Source organism: Schistocerca serialis, chromosome 5, assembly GCF_023864345.2.
Source record: "Schistocerca serialis cubense isolate TAMUIC-IGC-003099 chromosome 5, iqSchSeri2.2, whole genome shotgun sequence".
In the NCBI taxonomy this organism is placed as follows: Eukaryota; Metazoa; Arthropoda; class Insecta; order Orthoptera; family Acrididae; genus Schistocerca; species Schistocerca serialis.
This window is the reverse complement of record NC_064642.1, coordinates 164301507-164326036: the sequence shown is the minus strand read 5'-3', so window position 1 is coordinate 164326036 and position 24530 is coordinate 164301507. Positions and strand designations below refer to the sequence as shown.

The following is a 24530-nucleotide window of genomic DNA, read 5'->3' as shown; positions in this document are numbered from 1 at the left end:
TAGCCATAGGCAATCACATGTAACAGCAATATCCCCCTGTGATTTCACCACAGCTATTACATTCACTGGAATGCCCTTACTCCCAAGAATCAACTTACTGTTACGAATTGTTGGAGCTGGAATACAGAGATGAAAACTGAGCCATTACGTAAGATGTGCTTTAATAACCATGCTGTTGTTGTCGTAGTCTTCATTCTGAAGACTGGTTTGCTGCACCTCTCCATGCTACTCTATCCTGTGCAAGCTTCTTAATCTCCGAGTTACTACTGCAACCTACCTACCTCTGAATCTGTTTACTGTATTCATCTCTTGGTCTCCCTCTACGATTTTTATCTCACACGCTTCCCGCCAGTACTAACTTGGTGAACCCTTGATGTCTAATAATGTGTCCTACCAACCGATCCCTTCTTTTGGTCAGGTTGTACCACAAATTTCTCTTCTCCCAAATTCTATTCAATACCTCCTCATTAGTTACGTGATCCACCCAGCTAATCTTCAGCATTCTTCTGCAGCACCACATTTCAAAAACTTCTGTTCTTTTCTTGGCTAAACTGTTTATCGCCCATGTTTCACTTCCATACATGGCTAAACTCCATACAAATACTTTCAGAAACGACTTCCTGACACTTAAATCTATACTCGACGTTAACAAATTTCTCATCTTCAGAAACGATTTTCTTGCCATTGCCAGTCTGTATTTTATATCCTCCCTACTTCGACCGTCATCAGTTATTTTGCTTCCCAAATAGCAAAACTCATTTACTACTTTAAGCGCCTCATTTCCTAATCTAATTTCCTCAGCATCACCTGACTTGATTCAACTACATTCCATTATCCTCGTTTTGCTTTTTTTGGTGTCCACCTTATATGCTCTTTTCAAGACACTGTCCATTCCGATCAACTGCTCCTCCAAGTCCTTTGCTGTCTCTGCCAAAATTGCGATGTCATCGGGAAACCTCAAACCTTTAATTTCTTCTCCCTGGACTTTAATTCCTAATCCAAATTTTTCTTTTGTTTCCTTTACCGCTTGCTCAAATAAACACGCTATGCATGATTGAAAATAAAAAAAAAATGTTTTTTTCGCTTTAAAGTGACAACCTCTGTTCTACTGCAACACGTTTCCTTGTTACAGTATCTTGAGGTTATATTTTTGTACCCAATATGCACAGTAGCTCGTCGAATGAGCTTCCAGACATACGATAATAGTTGAAGAACTTTTCAGGATGCTCACGTAAATTCTCATGTGATGTATGAAACTGTCTCTCAAGTAATCGTTTACAGACAATTGGATGGAACAAGAACTGCCTATTTTGTCTTCTCCGTCGATATCTCAGCTATATAGCTACGCACCACAGTTCTTGCTCATTCATCTTCATAACTATACACAAACTGTCGGTCGTGTACACTTAACTAAGAGCTCTCTTACGTGTGTATATATTCGCCGACATTTCCGTCAGTCACCTACTGTCGCTTGTGTGCCCCCTCCCTTCTTGAATAACAAGAACTGAGGTACCGTAGGCGACATCACGCATTGCCATTCATACCATATGGAGGCTGAGCCCGATTCATAGTCCGGAGGAAAGAAGTTAAAATGCACATACATTCACAAACATCTGCTTCATATACAGATGAAAGTGCTAAAGTCGCTCACAATTTGATTGTTTTACCGGTTTCTTCTGTCAGACGCCAGTACCATACGACAGTCATTGCCCTAGTGGCAACAAGTTAGGGGTTAGAAGAAGCGTTCTATAACAGACACGAATTGTCTGTAGTACGGAATGTAACTTTCAGCCCACTAACATGTTGCCACTAGGACAACGGCTATCTTGTGGTAGTCGGTTTGAGAGCAGGAAGCGTTGATAAAATCAAACAGTGTGCGAACTGTGGCTGTTTTTACCGTATGTTATTTGCAACGGTCCCTGTGTTCCGCGGCAGGCTGTGCTTGCGTTTGTTAAACGTACACCTACAACCTGAAAATCAGTGCAGTAGAGCGAACTTTTTATCTAACCGTATCTTCATGTATCGTTCATGGGATGACTGCTGATGACCTCTCTCGTACCGCGATTGGTTTAATTTCTTCTTCGTTTATCCCACGCTGGCAGCAAGTAGCTGGATGGACGATATTTCTTAATTCTTCATTGTAAACTTATCTCGGAATTACCAAGGTTTCCGCCGTATGTATTAACCGTATTTCTTCAAATGTTTGGAAATTCTGATTTTTCAGCTCCTCTGTGACTTCCTCACGTGAGTCAAATAAGCTTGTTGTGATTCGCATTGCCTTTTCTGTTAGTTCCACCCGATAAGGACTCCGTGTACTGAGTAGTAGTATCCCAGCGCAAGTCGTACAAGCTTCCTATAACCCACCTTTTTCATAGGCAAGGTGCACTCTCTAGGATCTTCTAAATATGTCGTAATCCGCAATCTCATTCGCCTAAAAATGGACCTACGTCACCATACATCACCGCGTTGTTACTCTTTCCTGCGTAGGTATACAACGTGACTGGTGTAAGTTGTTCTCCGTTAATTACACGGGCTGAAGAGCTTAAAGTGACGTTGGATCCATAGCCTCTAGAACTCTCAGCAAGAGAGAAAGACGCGCTGTAATGGATGGAAAGAGACAGAAACGGAAAACTGGTGAAACATATAGCCACGAAAGCATTGGTGAAGTAGGAAATAAATCAGTGCATGCGTAGCGACTGGCAGAGACTCTACGACACGACACAAGCAGAGACAGGAACGTAACAGTATCTACTTAATATACGGCTGATCCAGCTAAGCTGTACGCCTCAGATATTTCCTGAACCACTTAAGACGTCGTAAACATGTTGCTGCCCAAATAAATTGTAAGAAGTTCCTCACTAAATGCCGTAGTCTCTTTTAACAGTTGTGTTATGTACAGAAATGCCCGTATCAACTGTAGGAATTTCTGTCGCTAGTATTGTACACTACTGACCATTAAAATTGCTACACCACGAAGATGACGTGCTACAGACGTGAAATTTAACCGATAGGAAGAAGATGCTGTGATATGCAAGTGATTAGCTTTCCAGAGCATTCATACAAGGTTGGCGCCGGTGGCGACACCTACAACGTGCTGACATGAGGAAAGTTTCCATCCGATTTCTCATACACAAACAGCAGTTGAACTGCGGTTGCCTGGTGAAACGTTGTTGTGATGCCTCATGTAAGGAGGAGAAATGCGTACCATCACGATTCCGACTTTGATAAAGGTCGGATTGTATCCTATCGCGATTGCGGTATCGTATCGCGACATTGCTGCACGCGTTGGTCTAGATCCAATGACTGTTAGCAGAATATGGAATCGGTGGGTTCAGGAGGATAATACGGAACGCCGTGCTGGATCCCAACGGTCTCGTATCACTAGCAGTCGATATCACAGCCATCTTATCCGCATTGCTGTAACGGATCGTGCAGCCACGTGTCGATCCCTGACTCAACAGATGGGGACGTTTACAAGACAACAACCATCTGCACGAACAGTTCGACGACGTTTGCAGCAGCATGGACTATAAGCTCTGAGGCCATGGCTGCGGTTACCCCTGACGCTACATCACAGACAGGAGCGCCTGCGATGGTGTACTCAACGACGAACCTGGGTGCGCAAATGGCATAACGTCATTTTTTCGGATGAATCCAGGTTCTGTTTACAGCATCGTGATGGTCGCATCCGTGTTTGGCGCTACCCTTCATTCTAACCCTGCGAAACCCTACATTTCAGAAGGTTAATGCACGACCGCATGTTGCAGGTCCTGTACGGGCCTTTCTGGATACAGAAATTGTTCCACTGCTACCCTGGCCAGCACATTCTCCAGATCTCTCACCAATTGAAAACGTCTGGTCAATGGCGGCCGAGCAACTGGCTCGTCACAATACGCCAGTCACTACTCTTGATGAACTGTGGTATCGTGTTGAAGCTGCATGGGCAGCTGTGCCTATACACGCCATCCAAGCTCTGTTTGAATCAATGCCCAGGCGTACCAAGGCCGTTATTACGGCCAGAGGTGGTTGTTCTGGGTACTGATTTCTCAGCATCTATGCACCCAAATTGCGTGAAAATGTAATCACATGTCAGTTCTAGTATAATATATTTGTCCAATGAATGCTCGTTTATCATCTGCATTTCTTCTTGGCGTAGCAATTTAATGGCCAGTAATGCATTTCCAAAAGAGGAGAAGTCAACGGCGTTTCATTCTTCAAAGCGTCATTTCCAGTTTCGGAGTATTTACAATATAAATAACTTAGGATTTATCATTCTTTGAACATGAACCCGATTACTGTTCTGTGCGGAAGTCTGCTTTATTATACAAACTGTCGCGTCAGGCTGCTGGGGCGCTCGAGCTTCATGCAACGAAGAGCGGCTGCTTACAAAAGAGGAACAGTGGAAGTAAGTTCAGTTTAAACTAATACTAATCACACTGGGCTATCCAGGATTGGACTGACATACAAACTGAAAGGCTAAGGACGCGTCATCTAAGGATGACTTACTTACCAGTTAACCACAGTAACAGTTATGCTCTTGTTTCAATCAGAGCCATGAAAGAAATGGGCATGGATATATAAAACAGGAAAATGAGATATAAAAATATTTAAATAATAACTTTGTGGGTGTTAGTACTCACTTACACTGAAAAAACACATCGGCAACAACAAAAAAATGGAGGTCACAGAGAATGCAGTCATAAAGACTTTTTTAAAATTCCATTTATGTCATTAAGTGATCTAAATACCCACCGTCTACCGCAGGACACGTTTCCAGTCGTTGGCGCAGGGACTTTTGGTCACATGGAGGAGGTATTTGTGAATAGTGTCCATCTTTGAGTTTAATCCGAAGGACAAGTCCAGTAGTATAGAATCAGGCGAACATGCAGGCCAAGTGACAATGTCTTCACGTCCTGCACTGAAGAGCCAAAGAAACCGGTACACCTGATTAACATCGCGTAGGGTCTTCGCGACGACGCAGAAGTGCCACAACACGACATGGATTGGACTCGACTAATGTCTGAAGTACTGCCGGAGGGAACTGATACAATGAATCCTGCAGGGCTCTCCATAAATTCGTAATAGTACGAGGTGGAGGTCTCTTCTGAACAGCACTTTGCAGGACATCCCAGACAAGAAGAGAATAGAAGCTTTCGAAATATAGTGCTACAGAAGAATGCTGAAGATTAGATATCGGTAGATCACGTAACTAATGAGCAGGTACTGAATAGAACTGAGGGATAGAGGAATTTGTGGCACAACGTGATTAGAAGAAGGGGTCGGTTGGTAGGACATGTTCTGAGGCATCAAGGGATCACCAATTTAGTACTAGAAGGCAGCGTGGAGGGGAAAAATCTTAGAGGGAGACCAAGAGATGATAACAGTAAGCAGATTCAGAAGGATGTAGGCTGCACTCCCCATCGCACCCCCCTCAGATTTAGTTATAAGTTGGCACAGTGGATAGTCCTTGAAAAACTGAACACACATCAATCGAGAAAACAGGAATAAGTTGTGTGGAACTATGAAAAAATGGCAAAATATATAAACTGAGTAGTTCATGTGGAAGATATGCAACATCAAGAACATTATGAGCGCTCGAGCGCCGTGGTCCCGTGATTACCGTGAGCAACTGCAGAATGAGAGGTCCTTGGTTCAAGTCTTCCCTCGAGTGAAAAGTTTAATTTTTTTTTCAGTTTATGTGACAAACTACTATGTTTTCATCAGTTTTTGGGAGTGATTATCACATCCACAAGAAAACCTAAATCGGGCAAGGTAGTAGAATCTTTTTACCCATTCGCCAAGTGTACAAGTTAGGTGGGTCGACAACAAATTCCTGTCACGTGACGCACATACCGTCTCCAGTATCGTATAGAATATATCAGACGTGTTTTTCTGTGGAGGAATCGGTTGACCTATGACCTTGCGATCAAATGTTTTCGGTTCCCATTGGAGAGGCACGTGCTTTCGTCTACTAATAGCACGGTTTTGCGGTGCGGTCGCAAAACACAGACACTAAACTTATTACAGTGAACAGAGACGTCAATGAACGAACGGACAGACCACAACTTCGCGAAAATAAAGAAAATAAATTTTTCACATGAGGGAATATTTGAACCAAGGACCTCTCGCTCTGCAGCTGCTCACGTTAACCACGGGACGACGGCGACACTGAGCATACGCTCTCCTAAATGTTCCTATGTTACACATGGACTACTCAGTTTGTATATTTTGCTTATTTTTTCATAGTTCCACATAACTTCTTCCTGTTTTCTCGATTGGTCTTTGTTCAGTTTTTCAAGGCCTATCCACTGTGCCAACTTATAACTAAATCTGAGGGGAGTGCGATGGGGAGGTTCCCTTGTTAGAGACGAAGAAGCTTGCACAGGACAGAGTAGCATGGAGAGCTGCATCAAACCTGTCTCTGGACTGAATACCACAACAGCAGCAACAACAACAGCAACAAGAGGAAAAACAATAACAGTGCCGTGGCAGCGTATTATCTACCATTTCTTTATTGCAACAGGAAAGAACAGTCCTGAACAGGCCAGACAACTACAGCATACTTGGTAACTTAAATCAGTTTGTAGTGTAGTCTAGTACAATGGGAAACTCTTTATTTAAGTCTCTTGCGCAGCACTCAAGGATGGCCTCGTGTCGTACAACAACACGTACTATGTCATCTGGCCTGGATGTGAATGAGTCATCGTGGGCTGAAGCATATTAAAAGACAGATCTATTTTTTCGACATTTGATCTCTCTATCTCTCTATCCGTTTCTCTCTCATGCCTCACCTTGTGTTCTATCTACTTTACTTTTCGTTTCATTATTGCTGCTGCTATTGTGCTCACCATTTCGAAGACTGGTTTGATGCTAGTCTATCCTTTGCAATTCTCTTCTGCTGCAAACGACATTTTAATCTGCTTACTGCACTTTAGTCTTGGTCTCCCTGTACAGTTTTTACCCCTCAACCCTTTGCTGCACTTCCCTCCATTATCAGATTTACTAAAGTCATTTGATACCTGTGGATGCAACCTGTGAACCGATTCCTACTTTTAGTCAAATTTCGCCGCAAATTTCTTTTCTCTTGGAAACAATTAAGTACCTCTTCGTTAGTTATCAAACCACCTCGAACGAGCAACGCAGCGCAGTTGTTAGCACACTGACCTCGTAGTTGGGAGGACGATGGTTCAAATCCTCGTCCGGCCGCACTGATAAACGTTTTCCGTTATTTCACAAAATCGCTTAAGGAAAATGCTGTGATGGTTCCTTTGAAAGGTTACGGCCGATTTCCTTCCCTATCCCTCCTTAATCAAAGATTGTGCTCCGTCTCTAATGACCTCGATATCGACGGGACACTGAACACCAATCTTCCTTCTTTCCTACCAAACTAGTTATTTCATTTTCTGCTTTCATCTATAGCACCACATTTAAATAGCTTATATTCTCTGTTTGTCTGCTTACTGGCCACGTTTCAGTGCTGTAGGAGGCTACACTCAAGATACATATCTTCAGAGAAGACCTCCTAGTACTTACATTTACATTAGATGTTAGTAACCTTTTTTGTTTTTCAGAAACGAATTTGCTACCATTACCAGACTGCATTCTCCATGCTCACTACTTCGGCAACTTTTGTGTATCTGCATACCGTTTTGGATCTTGAATCCAAAGATTTTCTGCACTACTATTGTGTCTCACCTGTGTAGAATACCTGGGAGAAGTACCAATGAGATTTCTTTTTACAAATATTCCAGATGACTGTGTAGGTTTTGAAACATTTGTCACCGTCAGTGTGCCCGACAATTTCACTTAAGTTTAAACTGAACTTTAAGAATTTTGTCATATTTCAACATGAGGGATCCCACATATTCGTGTTTGGAATGCACATTTGCTGTGTCGTCTCAGAACAGGTTTAGATGCCAGTTTAGACGCATATCTCATAAGCTTCTGGCTTACGTTACTTATTGATGGGTCGTAGACAACGGCATGACGTTTGAGTTTGATTCTTGTAGTCCAGGTATTTCTTTCTTCCACATTTTGATGATCTTATTCAGCACCAGTTTGAAAATGAGAGCGGGTAACCTATCACCCTGTTTTTATATCAAAAGATTCGGAGATTTCTCCCATGAATTTTGCTTTAGATGTTGTTTTTATGGCAGTTAGTCCTGTTAATTCTATTGTGGTGGCGGGTTTCACACTTCACTCTGAACGTAATACTATTGTTAATCACATATATCATTAGGGAGCCCACGTGAATGTAGGTGGGTATATGTATACAAGAATCCATAGGTCACCGAAGATTTTTCAACAAGATGTTCGGTTATGAGCTCAACATAATTTTCTTACTGCAGACTTCTGCAGAATAGACACTTTTTAATTCTAGCTGCATTGTTCGAGAATATTGTGTCAGAGGGCAGTATTTTGAGACATAATGCGTAGTATACTAGAAATCCCGTCTACAGATAGATTAACGTGTGTTTCTCATGAGGATTTTACCCTCACACGGAACCATCTCTTTTCAATACCTGGGATGTCTGTGTGTTTTTACTTTGCATGGAGAACCTATCTTTGTAAATGACGCCATTGTCCAGCTTTCAGCCTTAAGTTGCTGTGGATGTCATTGTCCTCTGGAACAGGCCCGATTCGAATCCTGGGTCATAATCTTAAAAAAAAAAATTGCTCTGAGCACTATGGGACTTAACATCTTAGGTTATCAGTCCCCTAGAACTTAGAACTACTTAAACCTAACTAACCTAAGGACAGCACACAGCCGGCCGGTGTGGCCAAGCGGTTAAAGGCGCTTCAGTCTGGAACCGCGCGGCCGCTACGGTCGCAGGTTCGAATCCTGCCTCGGGCATGGATGTGTGTGATGTCTGTAGGTTAGTTAGTTTAAGTAGTTCTAAGTTCCAGGGGACTGATGACCTTAGATGTTAAGTCCCATAGTGCTCAGAGCCATTTGAACCATTTTTGACATTACACACATACATGCCCAAGGGAGGATTCGAAGCTGCGACCGTAGCGGTCGCTCGGTTCCAGACTAAAGCGCCTAGAACCGCTCGGAAACACCGGACGGTGTTAATGTTTTTCAGTTTATGCGACGAACTTATCTTTGAACTTCACACTCTTATCATTATTCTATTACGAAAACTGAAGTAATGTTAACTTGGCACTGTTGGTAACCGCTGGCTGACTCTTTGGCGTTCTTCTTTTAATTTATTTTACATTGAGAACTTATGTTTGCACATCGACCTCTTTTTATTGTTCTACTGTGGAAATTGCAGTTATGTTAATCTGACACTTTTGTAATTACTACTGGCTGTATGGTCTTTGCCCAAAGCAAAAAATAAATAAATAAAAAAGAGGTATGGGACCATCTCTGTTATACATTTGGATCCCTCGATGATTAACCTCGGCGTTTTATTTAGTGCTTTATCCATTACCAAAACCTTATTTTAAAGTTAGCTATGTTGGGAGACTCGGATGCAAATAATGATAATACATGTTTTAACCTGAGCTTTGCACTTTTACTCCCGCTACTTGGGATGCGTTGCCAAAACATAAGCGTGTCCCTCTCGACTGCTACCAGGTGGCAGCACAGAATTCCGTGCTGCGGGCCAGAAGTTCCTGACGCCGCCGCCAGATCGCGCCACGACGCAGCCAACGTAGTCGCTTGGTCGGCAACAAGTGGTCGAGATTCGAGGACCGGCTTAAGAAGTTGAAAGTTATGGCGCTGCCGTTCTCGCTGAGGTACGAAAGCCAAGTCCGCATGTCGGCTTTCACTAATTGCGGACAAAATAACGCAGTGTGATTGTGTGAACATTGAAGCTTGGGTAAACAAGTAGCTTAACAACGTAGTTCGTATAAGAGTAACAAAATTTCATTTAACGTAAAATAATGCGTAGTTAGTCTTACACTGAAAATTCAGTCAAATCTAGTGAGAGAATAATCGAATGAGGAAGTACAATTAATATTCAGAAACGTAAGCTTCAAAGACGGATCGGAAAATGTGATCGAAGACATCTGCTGACCATTTACATCACCAATGAAACATATCGAATACTTTACAGCGAATCTGATGAATACTACATGCTTTTTCTCGGATCGTGAGACTGGCAGAGGATAATTTTGTGATCTGTGGTTCAAAGACAGCAGTTATTCTCGAATGACACCGACTATTTCGATCCAAGACAGTTACTGGTACCGAAACACTGCGCCGTCATGCTACCGTTGCAAGTAAGGCTAATCCAAAATTACGGTTAAGAGTTTCTGCGCCTGTGCAGAAGACAATGCCACACACCTAACTGTGTAAGGAACTTGTCGTCTGCTATTATTTCACAGGATTGGAAACTTTGTAGAATTATTGCCAATAACGCTATGAGGGCTCAGTTAAGGACAAATAATAGAGAAAACTGCATCAGGAGTAGCTGAATTCGGCAATAATCATTCATATTCGGCTAAAGTTAAGAAAGCAGTTATAGAAACTAGAAACTCCTGGAACGTTACTAAATTTAATTATTTACGACTGTGATTTTGGCGATGGCGTCATTCTGTAGCAATAATTCACAATGATCTGTTCTCTCCGTTTATCTAGGCGCAGTTGGTTGATAATGTGCTTCCGGGTGTTCTGCCGAGGTGTTGCTTCCGTTTCCTGCACAACATTTCGACTACCGACTCAGGCGTCTTCAAGTGCTGCGGGTTTTGCTGCTATACGAACTCGCCGTCTGGACTCCAAGGAGACTGTATGCTATGCAGTGGCCTATCTTACTTGGGTCAAACTATCAGAACAGTCGAGGAGAAAACCATGGAACATCATTTAACATTTAGGCCTTTTAATTAGAACCGGGAGCCGAATATAGGCATTATCATTGGCTACTTCTGTTTCCACTAATACAGCTTATACAACGTGAGTCTGCTGCCCATACCAATGTTTTATGCGGCCCGCAATATTATATCTGGTCTTCAAAAACTATGCGCAAGATTTTCAGATTCTCTCACTCGTTACGTGCAAACAATTTGTCCTATATAAGAAAATGAAAAGGACCGATTTGTAGGAAATTTAATGTAGTTAAATTTTGTACCGGGATATGCCATCGCTAGAGACCGTAGTCCGAGTTATTCAAGAAAAACGTACAAAAGTGACCTTCAGACGCACCACCAGTCCCACACTCGGCCGCATCAGCCACAATTTCTTATATATTGTACATGGTACTTTCTCCTACCACTACTTGCGACTGCAAGAATTGTTTTCGGCATTCCACCTTTTTTGGTCTTCACTGACTGGCCTTATGAAGCCACTGCCTGAGTCGAGCACATAAAAATTGTGAAACTGAGGTTCACGTAAATTTTACCTAAGAGTTTTCCGATTTTTAACAGCACGAAATAAACAATTACATCGTTTCATTCGTCAGCCTTCTGATTACGAAACTACTGTATCTGCAAGGATTACATTTGTATCGAATTGTCACTGTAATTAGTTTCAGCGTAACGTTTTCAAAAGTCGCTTTTTTTCTCATTACCCTCACAGGCACATTTAAATTAACAGTATTAATGAAATAGCTGAGTATGTTGTTATACTGTTATATAGGTTCAGGAGGAGTTTATTTAGCTTAATAAATACGTACTGCAAAGCACGCACCAGTCCCGCTAGGGGAGTGAAGGAACAACAGTAATAAACGAAACAACAGTATTTGCGACTAAAATAGGGTGTCAGACGTTAGATGCCCTCTGCCCTCAAAAACTGTCATACCAGACTATAGTCCAATCCATGAACGATGGCGGTTCGCACAGATCGAGGCACTGGTGGAGTTCGTATTGTTGGCGGTTCCAAGCGACCTTGTGCTTGAAGAAAGTAGGAGAAGGCGTGATTCAGGTGCGTAGAAAAGGCTAAACTCGCTCACAATCGTTTGTGTCCCCAACTATAAATAACACACACACACACACACACACACACACACACACACACACACACAGTGTCTGATACACCACTCGAACATTCAAAACTCCCGTCCAGAAAACATTCAGCTGTTCAACTGTCCGCCATCTTGTTTTCGTAGCTTATTAACAGTGACAGCGAAAGTTTAAAAACTGCAATTTTCCACAGGAAGGTATTCGGGAGAAGAGAAAAGTGAATGAAATATATTGCGTATTGCGCGTGCACACACACACACACACACACACACACACACACGCACGCACACTGGTACTGATACATCGAATATTTCAGTTCAGTGTGTTGAACCCTAGCAGGCGTCGCTGAAAATGTGTTGAGGGACAGGATTGAAAATGTAGACGAATTCTGGAAGACGTCGATAAACATCTGCAAATGTACTCTCGAAAACTTTGAACGGTGAAACTTACGACTATTAAGTGAAACAAGGGTAATAATACTCCCTTTGTCAGAAAAGTTCCAGGACAGGCCTTTTTATTTTTATTTCTGAGTTTGCGATACTAAAAGGAAACAAATGTTGTTTTTATGTTACCTGGTCTGTGTGCGTCCTTGAAATAATCTTTGGCAGGGCTGTGCTTATCAACACACTGGGTTCTTGTCACACAGTGGATGCTGACTGTGAGCGAAGGGTGAACATAATAAGATCTTCATTAAGCTCGGAAAACCGCTTGCGAAACGTGGAAAATGATTACACAAACAATATGCAGGCGAGGCACTTTCAAGAAATCGTGTTTTCGAGTGGCAGAAAAGATTTCATGAAGGCAGAGATTCGGTGCAAGACGATTGTAGATCTGGTCGCCTCTCTACGGCACGTACCGATGGAAACGTGGAGTGTGTAAGGCAGTTATTTCAAGGAGACCGTCAAGTAACTGTGTGTGCGGTATCAGAAGAACTTAATTTCAAGTGTGATGCGTTTCATAAGATCTTACACGAGGAATTAGAGAAACACACTAACAGACGAACGGAAAGAGGAGAGGCGAAGAATTTCTGCTGAACTCATGGATAGAACCAGACGTGATCCCACATTTCCATCAAAGACTATTGCTGAGGTTGAAAGTTGGTGCTACCAGTATAGCCGTCACACAAAGCATCGTAGTGCCCAATGGTGGAATCCTGAATCACCGGCCTCGAAGAAAGTCAAACGACAACTTTCGAGAGAAAGACAATGTTGATCACATTGTTTGATAGTAAAAGATTTGTTCGTCATGCGTATGTTTCTCCAAGCCAAAGAGTGAACCAAAATCTTTACATCGAAGCAACAAGCAATTCCTACCGCATGACAATGCAAGACACCACACTACTTTATCTGTTACCGAGTACCTGGCCAGTCATTCTGTTGGTACCCATCCCACATCTGCCATATTCGCTCAACATCGCACTTATGATTTTTTATTGTTCCTGTGAATGAAAAGGCGGCTGAAAGGAAACCTTAATCAAGATATTGCTGACATGCACAATGATCATGATAACGAAATTTTTATTATTTTTGTATAATGTTTTTTGCATAAAGAACACATTGTAGATGTATTATGTTTTTATTGTTATTCAGAAGGTAACTGCTTCATTTATTCAGTTTCACAATAAAATTCCCCAATTTCTTCAGCTTCTTTCTCGATATAATTTATAAACTTTTATGACAATTTGGTCCTCTATAAACAACTGGGTTTTTATAGTGGTCATTCATATATTTAATATAATGTCAAAAACAACTTGGTTCATATTGTTGATATTTTATAGTAAAAGAATTGTATTGATCACTCAGACATTTAACCATTTTTAATGATAAACTCTCAAAATCTCCATAAATAACAAAAGGAACCATTTGTGTGAACTTATAACTATTAAATTGTATGTGTTTACCTTTTTTGTAGTTCTACTTTCATTGCTTTATTAAGTAAACAATTATTTGTGTGATGGTCTAATTTTTTATTAGTAAAATGTAATAAATATAAACAGCAAATAAATCTTTGGTGCTCATTTTTAATAACTCAACTAGAAACAAGTTGAGATCAATCTTTTATCTAACAATAGTGTGAATTTTTTCTTTCTTAAAATATAATAAATTCGTATGTTTTCCTTTCTTAGATTGTTATATTTGATGGATATGCATCATATGGAGAAGAAGTACAAACTTTGACATTTGCCAATGACATTGTAATTCTGTCAGAGACAGCAAAAGACCTGGAAAGGCAACTGAATGGAATAGGCAGTGTCTTGAAAGGAGAATATAAGATGAACACCAACAAAAGCAAACCAAGAATAATGGAATGTAGTCGAATTAAATAAGGTGATGCTGAGGGTATTAGGCTGGAAAATGGGACACTTGAAGTAGTAGATGAGATTTGCTATTTTGGGAGCAAAATAACTGATGATGGTCGAAGTAGAGTGGATATAAAATGTAGACAGGCTATGGAATGGAAAGTGTATCTCAAGAGGAGAAATTTGTTAACGTTGAGTATTAGGCTAGGAAATGGGACACTTGAAGTAGTAGATGAGATTTGCTATTTTGGGAGCAAAATAACTGATGATGGTCGAAGTAGAGTGGATATAAAATGTAGACAGGCTATGGAATGGAAAGTGTATCTCAAGAGGAGAAATTTGTTAACGTTGAGTATAGATTTAAGTGTCAGGAAGTCTTTTCTGAAAGTGAGTGTAACCACGTATGGAAGTGAAACATGGACAATCAATAGTTTAGATAAGAAGTGTGTTGCTACAGAAGAATGCTGAAGATTAGGTGGGTAGATCACATAACTAACGAGGAGGTACTGAACAGAATTGGGGAGAAGAGGAATTTGTGGCACAACTTGACTAGAAGAAGGGGTCGTTTGGTAGAACACGTTCTGAAGCATCAAGGGATTATCAGTTTAGTATTGGAGGGCACTGTGGAGGTAAAAATCGGAGAGGGAGACCAAGAGATGAATACACTAAGAAGAGTCAGAAGGATGTAGGTGGCAGTAGTTACTCAGAGATGAAGAAGCTTGCACAGGATAGAGTAGCGTGGAGAGCAGCATCAAACCAGTCTCTGGACTGAAGAACACAACAAAAACATACATCACAATATTTTCCAACAGTGGAATTTTTTTCTTTGAAGGAATAAACATTTATAGATACATTAGTTTTAGTCTCAATTTTTGGAATATCATTAATTTCCATGGGGAATGAAATATCTGATATTTTTTCTTCAAGCTCTTTAACAAAATGTTTATAATTACTTGTTCTGTCAGGATTTTAACATTTCTGTCTACGTACCATTTTAATGCGGAAGCTACTGCACATATGAAGTATTTTTGATCATTATTTCTTATGTTAACTCGAGCTTTTTTCTGTGTTTTTTTTCCTGCTAATTCGATGTAAGATCAAGCTTTTAATCGAACATGTTTATTAATTGCTAATTATAATCCAATAATTCTTTTTAATATCCATTCCAATCCTGATATTTGAAAATTATAAATTTTTTTCCCCATTCCTAAATTTTTCACCAATTATAAATTTTTTTTCCCCATTCCTAAATTTTTCAACTATTTCGTTTTCTGTAAGAATCCTATAATTTTGAGTTTGATGTTCATGTTCCACAATTTTATTGTTTGTCTGCATTCTTTACTCTCAAAATAAATATATTTTCAAACCGTTAAAAAATTTAAGATTTTCTTTAACGATTTTCATAATTTTTGGTTTCGCTGCATTTAAGAAACGGTTAGAATCAATTAAGTTTATACTGTTTTCGAAATTTATAGTTTTTAACCTTATTTTAAATGCTGTATCCACTAAATATTGATTAACTGCTTTTTATTCCTTTCTTCCGCAAACGCATTGGTAGAAAATGGACATGTTTTTTTAAAATGGATTATCCTCGTTATTTTTGTTTCCCAAATACATTGGTAGAAAATGCGAATATTTCTTTCATTGGTTTCTCCTCATTTTTCAAAAAAATCATCACTATTTGTAATGAAATAATCGTTTCCAATTCTTCCTCACCTTTATGTCGTTTCTTATTAAATATATATTTATTAATATAATCAGTTTATCCTCATTTAAATTACAATACACTTTTAAATAATTTAATTTACAATATTCTCGTAGATGGAACATGGAGAAGTTTCTTTTAAAATATTCTCGAAGGTCATCCAAGCTTTTTACTCGTGTACTCATTTGTAAGGAAAATAAATTATGCTTTTTATTTTTTAATAATTTTTTTTGAATGGAAAAAAACTAGATTTGGGAGAAAATATTTTTATCCCCTTATTCTCAAACCTAAATTTTTTTCGTGGATGTGGGTTTTTTAATTATCAATAAAAATATATAATTGTCTTGATTTTTTCTTTTCAATTATTTGATTCGGTTAAATTTACTGAATAAATTAGACTGGTATACAAGGGCTGTTCGGGAATCGGCAGTACTAGATGGGTATTGCCGGTAGCCCCAGGCCGTGGGACAGCCTGGGGCAGAACTGGCAATATCCATCTCCTCGCAACATTTTCGGTGCAAATTTTAGTCCTTTATACATATTGTGAAAACTGGCAGTCCTATATCACTCCCTTGGAGCGCGCCCGAAGTTTATATCTGAAGATTTATTTCCTTTGAAGGTGACATGCTGTCTTCTGTTTGCCAAGAACTCTTGCGTCAAATCGCACAGCTGGTCAGATATTTCGTACGCTTCTTTTTTGTTCATTAGGCAACAGTACGGAACTGTATGGAACGCCTTTCGAAAGTCAAGGAACAGGGCATCAATATGGGCAGCAATGTCTACCGCTTTGTGGGGTCTCGCGGACAGAGCAAGCTGGGTTTCACATAATCGTCATTTTCAAAGCCCATGCTGATTTCTACAGAGGCAATATGAAGGGCTTATTTCAATAGTGGTACAAGTCCATTTTTGTTCATTCTAAGATACAGAGTCCTAAAGTTAAAAGAGCGCTGAAAAATCTGCAGTTGAGATACCAGAAATATTCAGGTATATATACCTGGATATTGTAAGTATATGTATTTGAATATTTCTGGTATCTCAACTGCAGAGTTTTCAGCGCTCGTTTAACTTTAGGACTCTGTATCTCAGAATGAACAAAAATGGACTTGTACCACTATTGAAATAAGCCCTTTATATATAGCTAGAAAGTATTTTTCGACACTAGCTTCCATTTCTGTATGATCAATTTCGATAGACGTCGTAATGTGTATCATGATCGCCACTATAGATTTAGGGCCTTTTTTTCAGTATTCTTACAGTTCCTTATGTTTGATAACGATTTTCGATTCATTACATAAAAGCACTTGTTGTATCGGACGAATGAAAAACACTTGTCGGCACTGGGTTCTTATATTTACTTCTTGAGGAGGCCGAATGGATACTACAACAAACACAAAATATGAGATCACTTGATACAGTACAGGATAATAGCCTCTTCTCTGAACGTACAGTAGACTATAAACTTTGCTACATAGTTCTGTGCACTACTGGTTCTGTGTAATACAACTCGTGCTGCTGGCTCTGCAGTGAGACAATGCTGTTGTGTTGTCTTGAGCGATGATTCTAGAGAGTTGGTTGAGCGGCACTCCGCTCTTCAGCAGCGGCGGCGTATGTAAACTCTTGCCGGCCTGGGTGGCGGAGCGGTTCTAGGCGCTACAGTCTGGAACCGCGCGGCCGCTATGGTCGCAGGTTCGAATCCTGCCTCGGGCATGGATGTGTGTGATGTCCTTAGGTTAGTTGGGTTTAAGTGGTTCTAAGTATAGGGGACTGATGACCTCAGAAGTTAAGTCCCATAGTGCTGAGAGCCATTTGCACCATTTTTTGGTAAACTCTTGAGGGCGCGTCTACACCGATGTCTCTTACTCGACAATGCGTCTGGCAGTGGCTGTGCTTACTGGTGGTTCTGTCGAGAGGTACCAACTTTGTCATGGTACATCGTTCTTCGGACGAAGACACACTACATATACGCGAAACTGCATATCACAGTCTCCACTTGAGCAATATGGCTAAAGAGTATCTTCCGATAGTAGCAACGATTTAATTACGATAAATAATTTTTCTGTTTCGTAGTGTGTATCGTGATGTCCATTACAGCTATCGAAGTTGTTTTTACGGAATTCGATTCGTTTTCTATGCGGCAAATGTTTCTCTTATTAATATTCGTCATAGTTGTAATTCTAACTAATTTTTGTTTTGTTTTCGTAATCAAAACAGCCTAAGCGTGTGTTTCAAAATATCGTCAATGATAGGAACTTATCGTCACCACGTTGTTCAAGTCGTCTGTCACATGTTCACTACGTCTCTGGTCAAAGCTGACGATTAGTATCTCAGCTCCTCCTTTGTCCGATTGTCCCAGACAAGGAAATTCTTCGAGACGGCAATTCTGTCTGCTGCAGAGAACGGAATGGTAACCTGGACTTGCAATGTTCCGCCGAGGCCACTGACTTTGCTCTCGCAGGTTTAGGGCTGCGACTGCTGACGTCACGTTACGGCGGTTTTACTGCGCGTAAATCAGGAAAGGCGCCGTTCTTAGGGCGACGAGCCGCGACCGACGTTGCGGCAGGTCGCTGACGTCGCAGCGCCGGGTTCTTCAACTCTGCGCCACAGTTGCGCGTCCCCGTACTAAAATACGGACGTGCGTGGCTGAATTCCGGGCTGAGGACAATGAGTAACCCGCCGGGCGAGCGAGCGGCATTCCTGCGGAAACGACCCTATTCCTGTCTTTGCAACGATGTCAAAGACCCTGCTGGTGTCCCAGTGCGTCTGTGGATTCCACGGAGAAAACCGTAACTCATCCATCTGACAGACCAGTTACTGTCGTTCTTATAATTACGTACTGCGTTTAATGTGCGCTGAGCTCTATCCGAAACTGTACATAATTTTCACTGTAATGTCAAATCAATAAATCGCCGTCGAAGTTAGGTTTACTTTCATTTTCCTTTTACAGATATTTCTTTGAGTCACAGTATTGCGAGAGATCATTGTTTTGATGCGATCCACCATAACTTCATGTCCGGTGTCAACTTCAAAAATGGTTCAAATGGCTCTGAGCACTATGGGACTTAACTTCTAAGGTCATCAGTCCCCTAGAACTTAGAACTACTTAAACCTAATTAACTTAAGGACATCACACACATCCATGGCCGAGACAGAACTCGAACCTGCGACCGTATCGGTCGCGTGGTTCCAGACTGTAGCGCCTAGAACCGCTCGGCCACCCCGGCCGGACGTGCCAACTTCTTCAACTCCGAGTTGAACTTACATCCAACATCATCCATTGTTTGTTCCATGTATTCCTAAGTCTCTCCTGTATAGTTTTTGCCCTCTTGTTGTCTTACACATAGGCGTTGCGGATCGCAGCGCCGTATTCTGTCCGTTTACATACCTCTGTATATGAGTACGCATGCCTATACCAGTTTCTTTGGCGCTTGAGTGCATAATGAGCAACGGTTCTGTCCTAATTATTACCACCTACGTGCTATACAATCGATGACTACTTCAAAATGCCGGCCTCCTTGCCCAATCCTTAAGAAAGTGACCAATATCAGGAAGCTATGAACATTCTTGTAGAAGGTAAAGTCGTGTTGGCCTGGCTCTGTGTGATGGCATGAAATTCGCGCGCTTTGATTGCTCGACCGCACAGCAAAGGTCCCATTGAGGTGCTTAGTTCTCTTGTCTCGGTGGTGCCTGGAGGAGTTGCATAAGGCCGCAAACCCAGAGTGCCAGTCTCCGGGCGTTTGCACGTTTTCATAAAGCAGTATGGAGTCTAACTCCTGCAATGCAGACAATTTACGGTTTGGACACTGGCTTCTAGTATACCGGTGGCGCGTTCTCCGAGTCATCCTCGCCATATCGCCCTGTCATCTACTTACTCCGTATTTTAATTGTGCCAGATAATTGGTGTGATTCAGTGGCTAGTTTAGACCTTTCGGGTATTTTCAAGTGATTCTTGTGCCATGTGAATCCGTTATTTTTGTCACAGATCAAAACATTCTGAAACGTCCCCTTAGAAAAATTAATGAATTACTGTGCTGATAAACCTCCTACATTATTTGCTTTTCAAACAGCTGAGCAAAACTGAACGTACTCAGACATTACTCTCTTTACCTATTCTGATCAACACTAAACTGACACACAATATTTTTAGCGCAATGCAATCTGACTTTCAATAATCCCTACAAAGAAATGGCCCTGACTAACATTAACCTATACTTTTCACAAATCACTTACCTCACAAAACTCTTCGTTACTCGAACTACTGCAATACAGCGAGCGCCACTACTGCCAGCTAAATAAAATTGATTCAAAGTACTGAAGGCATTAACTACTGATAGGCATAGTTAGCAAATGAAAGATTTTGATAAAGGACAAACAATGTATATACCTTAATAGCGTTCAAAAGTCATTATATATATATATATATATATATATATATATATATATATCAAAATCTTTCATCTATATATATATATATATATATATATATATATATATATATATATATATATAAATCTTTCATATATATATATAATGACTTTTGAACGCTATTAAGGTATATACATTGTTTGTTCTTTATCAAAATCTTTATATATATATCAGTTCATGACATCCAGTCTTACAAATTTACTGTCTGTGATGGACACACGTCCAGATCATCCGCTCTCAAAACTCCGCCATTTCTCTCCCCACATCCAGCACTGCTGGCGGCTCAATAGCAAATTCCAACAATGCCACCTAGCCACAGACTGCACACAGCAAAGCCAGTGATTATCATACAGAGCGCTATGTGGCGGTGGCGTTACCAATACAAGAACCTAAACAGCCTACTTACAATTTTACGCATAAATTTTATACTTGTCACATATATCCGTTATACGATTTGGTCTGTTACAAAAAGTGATTGCACATGATACATATAGCACTCGAAATTGGCCTCGAGGCCTAAAACAGCTACTGTAGACGAAATGTTGGACTAACTTACTGAAGAATAAAACCACTGTAGCAGTGGTCTGGCGCTGCGCTTAACTCACGTCTAACGACGGCACACTGTGTCAGAGACAGACTGCGGACACAGACTGAAAATGGCTCCCGTCGCCGTTTTTTTTTTTTTTTTTACCATTCTCCGGCCTTAACGAACGTGTCTAACAGGTCCAGCAGTTACTTGTTACTGTTGAATTTTAAATAACGCAGGCTCCTCACAAGTCACGGATAAAGAAGCAGAACTGTGCCGAGACTACGTTGTTAATGTTTAACAAGTAACACATACACAAATACTGCGCGTTACTGACAACATCCGAGACCTCCGTTAAAGATGTTATCGATTTACAACTAGATGGCGGCACTGAGAAGAAGAATCACGGGCCTAATTTTTTTGCTTGATGCACACCTACGGTCGTGTAAGAAGTAAATTGCTCTAATAATTAAGTTTATTTTTTGGCATAAAAAAGTCTTGGAAACGTAAGGTGGTGCAAGATGTTGAAATCTTTAGAAAAGTGGGTATCTCCTGCAGGGAAAAACGGTAATATATAATATGTACAAGAAGCAGGAGGGAACAATAACAACGAAAAACGAGGGAGAAGGGCTCAGATTAAAAGGTGGCGCAAGGTGTAGTATCCTATTTACGTTTCAACTTGGATGGAGAAGAAGCGGTCGGGAAAACGAAAGCAAAGTTTAAAATGCGATTAAAATTCTATGTAACAGGATCACAGTGACAAGATTCGCTGATGTCGTTGCTATCCACAGTCAAAATGAGGAACAATACAGCATTTGTTGACTGGAATGGTCCAGAGATTGAAAGTAGGCCAGGCGGGAGTACTGAGGACTAGCAGAAATGAGATTAGTAACAAACCAAGCATCATATTTGGGGGGCCCGTACTACAAGAAGGAAAGAATACTGCCACTCTGGAAGGAAAGTAACGCAAGATAAACTAAGTCAGGAGAATTTAATGAGCAGACGAAGAGACCATTCGTTCAAATTGTTCAAATGGCTCTAAGCACTATGGGACTTAACATCTGAGGTCTTTATTCCCCTCGACTTATAACTACTTAAGCCTAACTAACCTAAGGACATCACACACATCCATGCCCGAGGCAGCTTTCAAACCCGCGACCGTAGCAGCAGCGGGGTTCCGGACTGAAGCGTCCAGAACCCCTCGGCCACCGCGGCCGGCAGACCATTCGTCACCGAAACAAGTCTAATAGTATCAAACATAGCCCTTAATTTGGGAAAGAAATTTCTGAGAATGTACGCGTGGAACAAATTATTTTGTGGAAATTAATCATGAGCTGTGGAAAAGCTGGAAAACCAGAGAACTGACGAGTTGGAAATGTGATTTTTACAGAAAGACGCTGAAAATTCAGAGAAATATTTTAAGACTTTGTGTGTGGGAGCTACTCATAAATGAAGATACTGGCTCAGGAAAGGCAAATGCAATGCGTAGGTAATATTTCATTTCTATTACTTCAGTGATTCGCGACTACAACTACGAAAATTACAACTGACTAGTCATCCGTTTTTGTGATTTGCTTGTGCCTACACATCAGAGGTACCTAAATCAAGTTATTACGGTTTTAGATTGAAAAAGCCGTGTGGAAACAATTGTATCAGTAGAATTTGTCAGACAATAGGACCCTTGTTCTAACCTTTTCTTCTCTACGTACTTATTACACTCAACATCCACTACAATATGGGCTGGCCGCGTTGGCCGAGCAGTTCTAGGCGCTTCAGTCCGGAGCCGCGCGACTGCTACAGTCGCAGGTTCGAATCCTGCCTCGGGCATGGATGTGTGTGATGTCCTTAGGTTAGTTAGATTTAAGTAGTTCTAAGTTCTAGGAGACTGATGACCTCAGATGTTAAGTCCTATAGTGCTCAGAGCCATTTGAACAACTACAATATGTTTTACATGTTCTAATTATTGTTTGCCCCACTTTTGCTGTTCTTCCCAGCTCCGGACCAACTACTTCTGGTTGTCTGTCCCTTATACTGTTCCACAGACTACTTCACTCGCCTTCTCTGTTTGGTAGTTTATTTCGTGCTTTATCTGCCGGTTTAACTTTTAAATTCTCCGATAGCACCACATTTCCGAAGGTTTAATTTCACTCCCTTTCAAAGCTGCACGCCCGACACATGTTTTCAGAAACTTCTTCCTCCTAAATGAATCCTTAACTCTCACTGCATCTGAAGTGCACTGTTTTAAAATGATCTGTCAAATTAAAATTGCGTTCCTTACGTGGTCTCTAACTATTGGTTCCAGGTTACAGCACCGTTTCGGCACACAGTTTTCATCTGCAAGGAAGTTTCTACTCCGCCGTTTCCGAATGTATATTTGATACCAGTAGAATTCCTTTATGGAAGAAAGTTTTCTTCACCTGTGCCAATTTCCTTCCTTTAACCATCCTGCGCCATCTCACTTTCACAGGACCATTTGAGGTGGCTGGTGTACCCCACCCGAATGCATTCTGTCTGATTTATCCCAAGTTCAAGAAGAAATTTGCCCTTAAGAATGTGGTTGGTTTAAAACCATATAAGGCAAGAACAACACACTAATACATTTTCCCACTTGCAGTTTGCAGAGGAAATAAATTTCAGTGTAAACAGTGTAAAGATTTGATTATGAAATGTAAATAAGAAGTGGTTTAAGAATAATTTCTTGTATACCATTATATAAATTTCTTTTTGAAACCAGATAGTTTTTTTTACATGTTTGATGATGTGAAGAGTCAAGTAGTTATCAGATTCAAGCAATGAAATGTGAGTTGTTATAGTAGACTGTGGCTTTGCTTACAAATTCTTCCAAAGACACTCCAGTGTGTGTGATGATAAGTTGTATATACAACTTCAAGAATCTAGCAAGATTTGTCTGCAGCAGCATTGTATAGGTTTACTGTAATTATTTGTTAATCCTAGAATTCTGTTTGTGCTGTAACTAACACCTGTCTTTACTATATGAAATATTCATTTGTTAATTTGATTTGCTTGCTTTATGTCAGCATTCTCAAAGAATTGTGTAAAATGCTGTTTCATTGTTGTTAAGTTTATTTGTACTGTTATATGATGTATCCAATTATTCATGTCAAATAATCTGAATAGAAGTTTGAATACTTTAGGGCAATATATATACCCATGACATGACCTAGCTTTATGATACATAAAGCAAGGAAAATTTACGAGAAGGCAAAGTTATTAATATTTAGAAAAATGAAAGCTTATACAGGCACAGCTGAAGGCAGACAGACATTCATACAGAAGCGAGTGCTCACTTCTTATCGACACCTTTGTGTGGCGCTCTTCCGGCGGATCCAAGTCTGCTACAGAAATTTACTAAAAGAAAAGTCTGTCAAAGTTTTGCATTCCTTGCTGCGACGAGGCAAAGCAATCTTTCAGAGTTGAAAAGCGAGACCAAAAGCTAACAGCTCTCCTCTCGCCAAGTAATAACGCGCCACGCGGTCAGTCTAAGTCGCCCTTCTTCGACTGGAGCACAGCTGTGGACGCTTCCCGTACCGGCGGCAGACTGCCTCCCTTTTTCATCTCGAGCCTCCTCCACGCTCCGCGTGGCCCGGAAAACTCAAAGATACCATTTCTGCCACCAACCTAACGCAGGTGGATTTCTCACAAGTAGCGCAAAC

At 40.8% G+C, this 24530-nt stretch overlaps 1 long non-coding RNA gene across 1 annotated transcript in view; it reads left to right on the top strand.

The window, feature by feature from the left end:
- The window catches only part of LOC126481261 (uncharacterized), a 583716-nt gene that overhangs the window by 513859 nt on the left and 45327 nt on the right, over positions 1-24530 (top strand). The window contains exon 3 of the long non-coding RNA XR_007587540.1: positions 9584-9744. This is a non-coding gene — a long non-coding RNA (uncharacterized LOC126481261). The remainder of the gene's footprint in view (positions 1-9583; positions 9745-24530) is intronic.